Below are 12144 nucleotides of genomic sequence, written 5' to 3' on the forward strand. Positions count from 1 at the left end.
CCAACAGGCTTTGGCGTTATCACGGTCCAGGACATTTCAGTTGGGACAAAGTGAACAACAGAACAAATGATGTTGCTGAAGCAGTGCCACCTGAAGATGCCACTGTCGAAGAAGAAACTCTACACAGTTTTGAAAAGGGGAAATGGTGAAGCTCTTTATGAAGTTACTACCACTGATGTGACTGTTACTGACGATAAGACATTTCCTGATGAAGCAGATGAACTCCACGTGAAGCAGAAGCCAACGAGACGGAGACCAGTACGAAAGAAGATACGTCCCGTAAAATTAAGAGACTTTGTTGAATTGTAATTTTGTGTTTGTAATTCTGTGCATTTAATTAACTTATTGTTAATTATTATTGGTTTATTGTAAGTGGCTATTGTTCGGGACGAACAATAATAAGGAGGGGCAGTGTTGCGTCAGCGAGATCACGTGACTAGTATCACGCCACCCCTTTTCTAGAAATATCCTGTTCCTTCAAGAATGCCCTAGCGACAACAGTATAATGAGTAATTGAACTGCAGTCAGAGAGTGTGTAATTGAACGTAGTATTGTCGAAGTCGAGCTCGTGAGACGTTTGTCATAGCGCGACTGTTAAAATTAAGTGTATCGCAAAGTTATATTCAGAAAGAATAAATCAGTTTTATTTAAGAAAGGACTTGTGTCGCTAAAGTTTCGTCGGAACGAATTTACGGAAAATTGACTAACGACTGGAGGCGTAACAGTATTGATCTCTATACAAACCTGAATAGCATTTCTTCCTTATATTTTATCACACGCCTGATAACTACGTTTTTACTACAATATTGCAGTACCTTCCCGCCAATATTCTTTCTGTCTAATTTGATTATTTTAATAGTTGTTATTACTGATACTGTTCGTGAAAAAAAGTGAAAGGTAATCTATAATAAGCTTTACACTGTGCTGCGTTTATGAAGCGCTGATTCTCCATTTCAGAGCTCACTGAATCAGAGTAAACAGTTAAACCATAATGTATGAAATTCATATTTGTTTAATGAAAGCCAATTCTAGAAGCGCTTCTCGTCAGCACTGAAGACTGATTCTCTGTACTCAATATTAACCTCCAGAAGCGTTTCTTGTCAGTACTGGAGGCTCTGTTTCTCTGTACTGAATATTAACCTCCAGAAGCGTTTCTTGTCAGTACTGGAGGCCCTGTTTCTTCGTACTGATTATCAATCTCCATATATTTATTGATATACTTCTTCGTGTCAAATAAAATGAATAAGTAATGAAACAGGTAAACACACAGAATATTTCTCTGATGGCTAACTTGTTACGTCTTAGAGCTTGAAAGATTGCAACGCCACTCATGAAATATTTAACGACAAAAGAAATAGCACTTTGTACTTCGTCGTGGGTTACATTCCTACTAGTGTTATAGTCCGTCAAAAATTATGGGGCAAATACTACCCCTACCCCATAGTATACCCTAACCTCACATTTCATAGCTAACTGATAATAAATAAATTTTGCGAAATCAAGCTTGACCAACAAAGAGGCAGAAAAGTGCAGTCGAGGTAGTCAAACTTAGGCAAATTCCTTTGTGAGCCAATCAAAATTAATATCGTTCATGAAATTAATTCGATGCGTATACAGGTAAAAATCAGCTATATTAACAACTTCTAATATATAGAAAAGCCAGAGCACTTTGGTAACACTACGTTCCAACAATGGCTTCTATGCCATGTTGTTTAGCAACAAAAGTATAATCTAAAATTGTTTTTAGTCTATGTACTGAAAGTATATAATGAAAGGTATAGAGTTTATGCAGTCACGTGACCAAAGTAAACACGGCAACAGACATACTGGACGTAAACATTATTCGTGTAAACATAGCCTCCACTACACAATCACCTAGTTTTCCGTTTATTTTTCACGAATTTACTAGCAAATTAAACAATATATACAAGTCAAGATATGAAAAAAAAGTGCAGAAAAGTCAGTCTTGACCTTATTCCATTCCATCAGCAATGACAATCGCACTAGATGCCAGTAAATTGGTCGACATTGCAAACAGAGGACCCAAGTTAGGCATACAAACGAACGTCAAACTCCCACAGGTTGAAAATGTAGATATCGTAAAATATTTAGTCCTGACAACATCTCTTTACACTGGAAAGCAGTTCAAGGCCTATATAAGCTTTAATGCTTACAAGTACTTTGTGACTGGGTGCACGTTGTCAGACTGTGGAAAGTGTACAAGACGTTCAACTACATAGCTTACTCGAGGGTAAGTCGAAGTTTTTGTTGTGTGACTAGGCCTATTGTTTATGTTCTATCAGTGGTAAATTTACAATTTCGATATAACACATCGTTTTGTATTTCATTTTAAAGCTTCCTGTCCTGTAAGACCACTTTCTTCAGTATACATTACTGTATATTTTACACAAATAAGCCCTGTATTTTAAGACCACCTGTCTTGACAAGCCACATTTTTAATAACGTTAAAACTATTATCGGCTACTGGGTCTTTCCACTGAGCCTGCATCATAGTATTTAGATTACGGGAAGCACCAAGTATTTACAGGCTCCAGATTTTATCGAGATCTGTACAATATGACTGTGACAAGGTACATTGTACATACAAGTAGTACTAACCAAATAAACCAAATATACAATTAGAACTACGTAGTCTATGATAAAACGATGGTTACCAAGCCTTGTCAATTTTTTTTTTTTGTCTGCACGTTTTATTGCCGCAGTCTACTGAACTTTACATAGTGGTTCTTTTGTAAACCTATAAAATGATATCTCCGGATTCTTTGTCTAGTTGTTTGAACAAGTAACTTCCACTTAGCTGATTGTCATTTCAAATACTTGATCCCAAATTCCAATACCAGCAACTATATTGTGATTACTACTCATTACTAGATTGTCTCTCTGCTACGTCCAATATGGCGGTGTTTACTTTTCGGCTTGCTGGTAATATATGCATGATGTCACGCGCATAACTGGAAAAATATTTATTTTTCTAATTTAGAGTCTCCGTTGATTAAAGAGGTTTGTTTGTTTTTATTAAAAATGTTAGTGATATAACAGAAAATAGCTTAATTCAGAAACGGTTTGAATCGAAATTTTTATATTCATGATAACTTTTATGCACTTGGTTCTAGGCTAGGTGATCCCACACTATGTCTTTACTTTAAGCTTATTATACCAACATTCACTACACTTATAAGGTTTCATCGAACCACCCTTGCGGTTCCCTTGCACCTCCGTCACCAAAATCTTAATGAGCAGACAGTAATCGAACTATTCTATCTGGATAAATGCATTTTGGCTTTTATGACTCCCCCTATTTCCAGAAATCAAGCGTAACGTGACGTACACTGTCTTTTTAAAGGTTGCATCGTATACAGCATGAGTTATTATCATAAATAGGTTAATCCATCTGAAAGAGTAGGTCATTGTAAAGTAATAACTAAACATTTAGATTTCTTAGCAGAGTTCGACACGTATCATTTGACTAAAGAACCTAGCTTATTTTCAATTTACCTCAGAATGGGAATTGTTTTATTGTATACTAGCAGCTTTACCCGGCGTTGCCCGGGTTTTCGAAAAAACAACAACCTACTCTCTCTGTTTTCCCGTTCTGGATTTCGATAAGTAAAAAAGATTTGTGGGAATGTATGAAAAACAAAACAAAAATAACAGTAGGTTTGATTTTTGAAAATAAAGCATGAAGCTCTTTTAACTCAGGGCTTCCTTATGGACGATTATTTTATTTACTGGCAGGATAAATAGGCCCCTACGGCGAATATTTACACATATGAGTACCCGTTCTGGCGAAAATGATAAGTCTAGCTCTATTCCCCCCATCCCTCCTCAAATATTTACATTTCAAACGTAAATATGTATGTAATATTATGTTAATTTTGCTTTAACGTAAATTTAATATATTTTTTATGAATGTGATACCGTATTCACATTATGACATACATGTATGAAATATACTACAAACGAAATGCAATATTGTACTTTATAATGTATCAAAAGGAAAAAAATCAAACCACCTGGAGAGAAAAAAAAAGTAGAATAAAATATATTCGCTGACTTGACTTTAATCTCATTTTGTACAATAAGTATTATAATGTAAGCCTTACCCTTTTCACGTAGTCTATTTTATGGTAGACAGCCTAATTTTATTTTATAGGCTAGGCCTACTGTTTGCTTTTTCACACAAAACATTCTAATTCTGCATACATTTCTTTTGTATGTGAGGTTAAATACATGATGTATTAGTAGATGTATAGTTAATGATCTATAACAAAATAGTTCTATCTATTCTAATGCTAATAAAAAAATACAGTTTCCAGATTCAACCCATCTTCCACCTCATGCAAGCGCTTTACCAGTTACACTGACTTGACTTTAATCTCATTGTACACAATAAGTATTATAATCTAAGCCTTACTCTTTACACGTATTCTATTCTATGGCAGATGGCATAATTTTATTTTATAGGCTAGGCCTACTGTTTGTTTTTTCACACACGACATTCTAATTCTGCATACATTTCTATCGTGTGTGAGGTTAAATATATGATATATTAGTAGATGTATAGTTAATGATCTATAACTAAATATGCCAATAATGCTATATTCTAAATTAAATGTTAGCTCAAACTTACCAAAAATTGTCAACTCTGCATAGAATTTATTCGTGTAATGCATATGTTAATGATAAAATTACCGGTACAGATAGCAGACGATAGACGCGTGTGTGAACAAAAAATTGTCGTTTTGCGCACTTTCACGTGAGGGCAGTGTGAACGCGGCGGACAAACAGAGAAATTTTCAGTTTTATATATAGATTAGTAATATGGACATTACCTTTCAGCTTTATGTCAGAAATACACTTAATCTTGGAATAATTATCTTATCTTTATACCTGTAAACATTTAAGAGTCAAGTGATATGTCGCAGATCTTTTCCATACATTATTTTTGCTCTATAAATAAAGATAAGTTAAATATAACAAATGTAATAAATTTATTCTTTAAACATTTTAACATGGTATTGTTGTCAAGTGAGTAAGGATAAAGCAGTCTATCATGTGACCTTATTTCGGTTGATGACACCATAACAACATTGTTAATATACTTATTGAATTATAGTTTATGAATAATTTCTGCCATGTGGGTTAAAATAATATAAAGAAACCAGTTTTCTCTAAACCTATTTTTTTTAGCTCTTGTTCATCAGTGGATAATGTTAAAACATTGGCTTAAACAATCTGTTATTTTACTAGAAATAATAGTTAAGTGATTTTTGTCTATCTTAAATACAGCAACCACGTGGCACACAAGTATTACAACTCGCTTAACCAGTCATATTTCCCACAATTATGGTGTCGGATTTTTGGAACAGATTTTCCACTCTTTTCCTTTTATCTTAACCGAGTCTGTTCTATCGGCATCACAATCAAGTATATTCGGATGACGTTTTATACGCGTGAGAACAGCAAAAGCAAACGAAGTTACAGGAGAAACCACAATCCCAGTCCCTAATTTGAATTTATTTGTTCTTATATAAAGTTATAGTTATACTTTATACCGACAAGCTTTCGAAATAAAAAGAGCGTTAGCCCTAATAAGAAAGTAAAAACAAATCAACAGTACCTGTCTTACTAAACAGCTCAACTTCCAATTTGTCGATCTTCGACTAAATAGCTCTAGTTAGTCTCAGTACAATAAAATGTGAGTGCAGACAAAAAATAATTGTAAACGAAAGTGGATACTACATTTCTAAAACGTTTGATTATATTAAAGGGTATACAGTGTATCTGTTTTGCTTATTAGATTCAACAAATGCATTTAAACAAATTTTTAAAAATAAAAAAGGAGTTGGAATTTCCAAAAACATAATTTACCATAGGTATAGTCTTACCTATATTGCAACTTTCCGCTGTTCTGCAACTTCTGGTCCAGTGCTACTTGAAAAGGTCTTCAAAGCAAGACTAGCATTTATTTTGATACCTCAGGTGAAGCGACTTCTGTTAACAAGCGGGGTTGAGCCAAGTGGACTGCCAAACACACACTCTGACAATAAGCATCAAGACGCTGTTTCGTGTGACATCAATTGAGCATGCGCAATGCCAACACGTTTTCTATCGAAGCAGAAACGAATAATACACAGCAACCAGCTTTAGGGTTAGCGTGGAAGAATATAAATTACACAGGAAGGCCCTGCGGATATTTGGTGGCCTTCTGTGACCATTCTTCTGGGTTAGATCTCCGTTTTTCAAGATCGAAAACAGAAAAAGTAAAATCGTGCAAAACTCAAGGGATTATAAGGTCACTCTCACCAGAACAAGACGTTTCAAGAATGTGGGCTATCTTCATGACATAGAATTTATCTTTGTCTAACTACATGTATTAATTTAATGAAGATGTTGTGAAATAAAGACTACAACTTAAAAAGTCTAAGTTTTTTTCTTCGTGAATTCTTATTTTGAAATGGCATTAAGTAACTGTTATAAACTGTATTTTTTATTCATATTTAGAAATCTAAGATTTTCTTTTCAATCAAGTTCTTACATTACTCCGCTCTCACTGAAGCCAAGCTTTCGACCAGGCTAGCGAGTTTTGCAAGCTCTGCCATTGTTAGTCAAGTAAGCTGGAGTAAAGCTGTGAAATCCGGGTATTGACAGATGTAGTTTGTAATTTATCCGAAGGTAGAAAGTTGGATCAATATTTCTATATGAATATCAAAAATACACAAGATGGAGGTTCAGTAAGAAAACATGCATGACATTAGTTCTCACGGAAAATTTCAGACACATATATTTACAAAAATTGCAAAATGAAAGGCATTTTCTTGTCAAGCACAAACAAAACCGATACAAAAAAGAACAAATATGCAAATAAGAAGAGAGTGAGGATGGAATATTTTCTAAAATGAAGTAAGCTAGAAAAGGCTTCACACATATACGTCTTTAGATAATCAAATTTATAAGAAAATAATTAAGTGCTTAGGTTTTACAAAAATAAAGTGTCTGCATGTAAAGGCTGTTGATTTGGATAAACTGACCACAATTGTTTTCGTGTCTCATTGTCGACGTATTTTTATCTCGCGAGATGAGTGTAAGCGATATTTCTAATTGTGAACTTGTAGGACGTATTCTGCTCTTGTTATTTAGTACGCCAACACTGAGAACCTGGTAGGGAAAAAAGATAAGCCACATTAAGAGAATACTGTAGTTTTTGATGACCACAGATAGAACTTTTGATAGAACTATTGTTATCGGTGTACTATATTTTTTCGTCTTAACTTTTCCAATGTGAAATCAATGTGTTTATAAAATATGTATTTGGAAGAAAAAGCTTGAGAAATGGAAAACTTAGGAGCTATAGTGTACAAAATTTGGTTTTACCTTCGCTACTATATTCTATGTGTGTGTTTGCTTTATGTTAAGCAGTAAGTTTCGTGGTAAGATCCCGGAATTAGTGCAATAATAGGACGATTATAAATAAAATACCATGTTTAAATCACCATATCTTAAAAACTACTTCCTTTAGGGAAAGGGAGAGAAAAATTTCAACAGAGGCACTTTGAAACTCAGAAGTTTTATTCCTGATAGTTTGGACATGGTAAAGGGTGGTCCTAAACCGCATTAAACTATAAGCCTAAATAGTTTTTGTGCTGTCAGATATCATCCACACTATTTCCCTTTTGACAATGCAAGATCTGTACCTTTTGCTTGACAAAATAATCTGATTTTGATATTAATGGTTTGGAGATAAGTTTTATTGTAAGGTAAAGGAATATCTTAACAAATTGATCAAGAGGGAGAGTTGATTACAGAACAACGTACGTACTTACAGCTTATACCTGGATACATGGCTTAAAGATTTAAAATACCATGTTGACCTTTTTTTGTTGTTAAAATATTGTACAAGTATTTTATTCGGAATTCTAGGAAAAGTTTGTAAAACAATAAAGAGCATTTAAGTTCATATTTAATGTTAGATTCTTGTTCTTGTTTTGTGTTTTTAACACACAAAGCTATACAATGGACTATGTTCGTAACTATGACTACGACTATCTTCGTAAACTAAACACTGACCCATCGAAGGGTTTTGATTCTTAACAAAAATCATAAAAATAGAACTAATTTAAGAATATATATATATTTCTCTACATAACTTTTTATCGTTTTTTGTTCATTTCCTTTTCTGGAAAAAATATATTTGGAAATTAGCAGGTCTATCAAACACTAATGAGAAAATTCAATTAAGACATCCTAGTTGTGAATGTGAGTGACTCTCATATAACTGAAACACAGAGTCGAGTACGTTATAATCAATATAATTTGAATATGCAAGTCACTAATTAATGTGACAGACAAAGTCACGATAGAATGGAATGTATCAAAACTATATTTTGACATTATTTGGCGTTGTGTACTCAATATGATGCTATCTGAAACTTATCTCTTTTTAGGAACGGCAATTAACAGCCTTTTCGACGCAAAATGTTCATGCACTCAGATCATAAAGACGTGTTCAGATCGGAGATTTCCAATTTCCAAGACAGGGATATTTCTTGTTCTTAACGATATTGGGGAACAAAGGAATGTGAATCAACTTGAACAATTCAGGATAATCCAGACTGTACCCCTGCGGTATTAAACAAAGTGCAGCGTCTTGTAACATGTGAGAATCAATGAATATGCACAAATTTCTAGTAACGAATATATTAACAGTAAATTTCATGATAATACGTAGCATTTTAGTGACGTAAAAATCAGAAAACCTTAAATTTCCTTGTCTTATAGCATACGATTTTGCGTCTTTCTAGTAATTATTACTCTTGGATCATAATAAAATAAAAGCTTTAAGAAAAACAATACTAGCCTATTGTTTATTTTTAACGGAAGGTCTACTAGCCTCAGAAATTTGTACTTAGGAAAGTTTCTGCGTGGTGCTTTCTGGGTGATGAAACAAGAGACCAGTGAAATTTTCTCGCAGGATCTAGATACCAGGAATTATTAGGATCAAGCAGCTTCATCCCGTCATCCTGATTGTGCAAATAGGTTAACATCCAAAAACAAAAAGAGGTGAAGAAACACATCTAAAACGAAGATATAGCAATCGGACTATTTGTTTGTTTGGTTTAGAGCAAAGCTACACTGGGCTATTCGCTGTGTCCACCTCGGGGAATCGAACCCCGGATTTTAGCGATGTAAGTCTGAAAACTTACCGCTTAGAACCAAGGAAAAGATAATGAAAATGAGCGTTGGAAGGTAAACAACACACATTTTAAAGTACTACTTTAGTGGAGGAAAAAGTCAGGGAATGAGTTGTGGGAAATCTAATATCTTCACTATCGTTTTTTTTTATTTGTAAAGAGGATTGGATTGAATGGGTATTCGACTCCGATTGTATCTGATCATCAACATATAAACTCAGATGTGCCCAAATGTCGATCATGGACTAAACCTGCCAAAGAAGCTTCTTCTTCGTTTAAAGTAAACAATGAGAACGACTTCTATAAAAGGAAATCAGAAAAATAGTCAATTTATTCTACTCTCATTTCTTATCGACATTGTTAATGCTTAGCTGTGGGGAAAAAGCTAACTCCTCGTGGCTTACGTTTAGAAAATGTATACTTTACAACAAATGAAAAAATAGACTGATAAGATGGGTTTCTTCTTTCCGTGTTTTCCTTGGTACGTTTATGTTAAGGCGAAAATTATCTCACTGAAGCATTAAAGTAAAGCACATTTTACGTTTTTTTTTGTTGTTGTTGATAAGCACAATTCTACTTGCCATCCACGAGTATCGAAACCCAATTTTTAGCGGTTTAAGCCCTCAGACTTACCGATGAGTTACTGAGTTGGAACACATTTTACAATGAATTTTATGTATCGATAAGTGTTTTTACCACTCAAGTATGAGATAAAATATTTTAAAGTCTGTATGTCCTCTGTGGTTCGCATTTAAAATTTAACTGGTCGACAATAGGAAATGTAACTAATACTTATTTTACATTTCAGTGTGGAAGAATGTTATAATTTAGATTTGAAAGAAAAATGTTATCCATCACAATTCTTATTCTTACCGTAGATTTTTGAAAGAAAGGAGTTAGCAGAATAATACTTAAAGGTGATTTTTAAAATTCATTTTAATGCTCCAATTAATTCTGTCTCCAAAGAAGGACGCTCATCTTCTGATATAATTGTTGTTTTATGATATTGGTAACGAGAGATTGAATTTCGATGTTGAGATTTATATATAGCGTTAAGGATAATGCTAGAAAAAATCGCCATACTTATAGGGTTACAACTCGAAACTTCATAATATTCACTCATCCGACTACAGCACTCTCTGAGTGTAAAAACTATCAACATTTAAAACAAATCGAAAAACAATGTTAAATAAAAGCATTAACGTCCTTTTTTTGAACCTGGAATTTTAGGTGCTTAAGAATTTTAAGTTTTTTGTTTTTTTTTCTCGAAACTGTGATGGTTCATAAAAACACATAAAATATTGTGGTTTAATACATGTGAATGAGTTTCCACGAGTTGAGAAAATAAAAATAATTTGCTTAAGAACGCAAACATTGCCATTTTTTTTATCATAAACGCACCATAACCTTCTTAGAATACACTTAAACTGATGTTAGTCTTGGAAAGAAATTCAGATGCCCATATATATATATGTCTTCTTTAAATACCTTGCCCATAAATCAAACTGTGATATATAAACTTATTCAATCTAAGACGGGACCAAAAAAGTGGGGTATTTGAAAAAATAAAACAGGAGCTTCAGGGGAACATGTAGTTGTTGACAAAATTGCCACTTTTTTTTCTGTTTTGGGCTTCAGACTATTTGTATAAGTATTTTCATTAAATTAACTGGGTTACTCGCTATGTCGTGAACGTGAAATAAATGAAAATACTGAATAAAAATATGGGTTCTGTATTCCTTTTAACTGGAAACGAAAGGTTTGATTCTACTCGATTTACATCATCAGAAGCTAAATTTATACTCACAAGCTTCCGAACTGAATGTTTGACTTTCTTAATTGCTCGTTTCTCACTTTTTATTCTTTGGCTCTTTCACAGTTGATTAAAGAATTGTGAGGCTGTATCCACTTCAATGAAATTACGCCGTTTATAAAAAACTGTAATAACAAAAACAGGAATTCTCTGATTTTTTCAAATGTTTATTCAAGCAGTCGGTAAACATTTCTATGTAAACATACATACATATAAGAAATACACAGAGTGTCCCATAAATAAAGTCATTGTTTATTAAGCGTAAATAACTGAAACTTTGTATACGCACAAATTTGAATACGGGGTTTATGTGAACATAAAATTGATTTAATATGTATTTTTTGTTTATTAATTACTATTATAAAAATAATTACATATATTTACAAAATATTAAACACACGAAAAAATGATAAAGCTCTGGTAATAACTAAATTTTCTTATTACCATACTGCATTATCATTTTAACTCTAGTAGTTTACAACAGGAAAAAGGGAAGAAGGAAACAAGATTCGTGTAAAACAAATTTAAATTTATACATATATGTGTGTGTACAAAATTGTCGTATTGTTTGAAATGATAACTATATAGATAAGGCCGTAGATGTCTTTATATAATGACTTTTACAGGTGAAGGTGTGTAGCCTGTTCAGCGGCATGTCGCGGTTCAACTGTTAGGCCTTTCGACCTGCAGCCCGGTTAATTCTATAGGTGACAGATGTCGCTGGATTACTGTTCTACTTCTGATGAGTAGCTATAAATTATAGATGTTTGGTCTTGTCGTTTAGTTCACGTGTCAGTCAAGGTGCGGTTCAAGTTGAAAATACAAACTATTATCTAGATTATAGAGATATAATGAGAAAGCGAGAGATAATCAGAGAAATAAATTTATGTTTGATAGTTAATGACTGTTTCCTAGAATTAGGTCCATGGATACTAAAATACGAGGAAAATTTTCTGAAGACGTTCAACGCTTTAGTTCAGGCACCATGAACAATTTGTACGGAAAAGCTTTGAAATTGTCATGAGATATTTCAATTCGATATACATGTAGTAGGTGTTTATAGTAATTTTGTATGTATGTAAATGAGACTATATTGTGTATATATATATATATATATAT

At 33.3% G+C, this 12144-nt stretch overlaps 1 protein-coding gene across 4 annotated transcripts in view; it reads right to left on the bottom strand.

Annotated features, from left to right (window-relative positions):
- Positions 1 to 6060, bottom strand: part of LOC106465949 (glutamate receptor ionotropic, NMDA 2B-like) — a 182350-nt gene extending 176290 nt beyond the window's left edge. For all 4 annotated transcript variants that reach the window (XM_022394492.1, XM_013926196.2, XM_022394475.1 and 1 more), the window contains exon 1: positions 5910 to 6060. The gene's annotated coding sequence lies outside the window, so the exon portion shown is untranslated. The remainder of the gene's footprint in view (positions 1 to 5909) is intronic.
- Between the last annotated feature and the right edge of the window lie 6084 nt (positions 6061 to 12144).

The sequence above is a fragment of the Limulus polyphemus genome, unplaced genomic scaffold (genome assembly GCF_000517525.1).
Source record: "Limulus polyphemus unplaced genomic scaffold, Limulus_polyphemus-2.1.2 Scaffold71, whole genome shotgun sequence".
Taxonomy (NCBI): domain Eukaryota; kingdom Metazoa; phylum Arthropoda; class Merostomata; order Xiphosura; family Limulidae; genus Limulus; species Limulus polyphemus.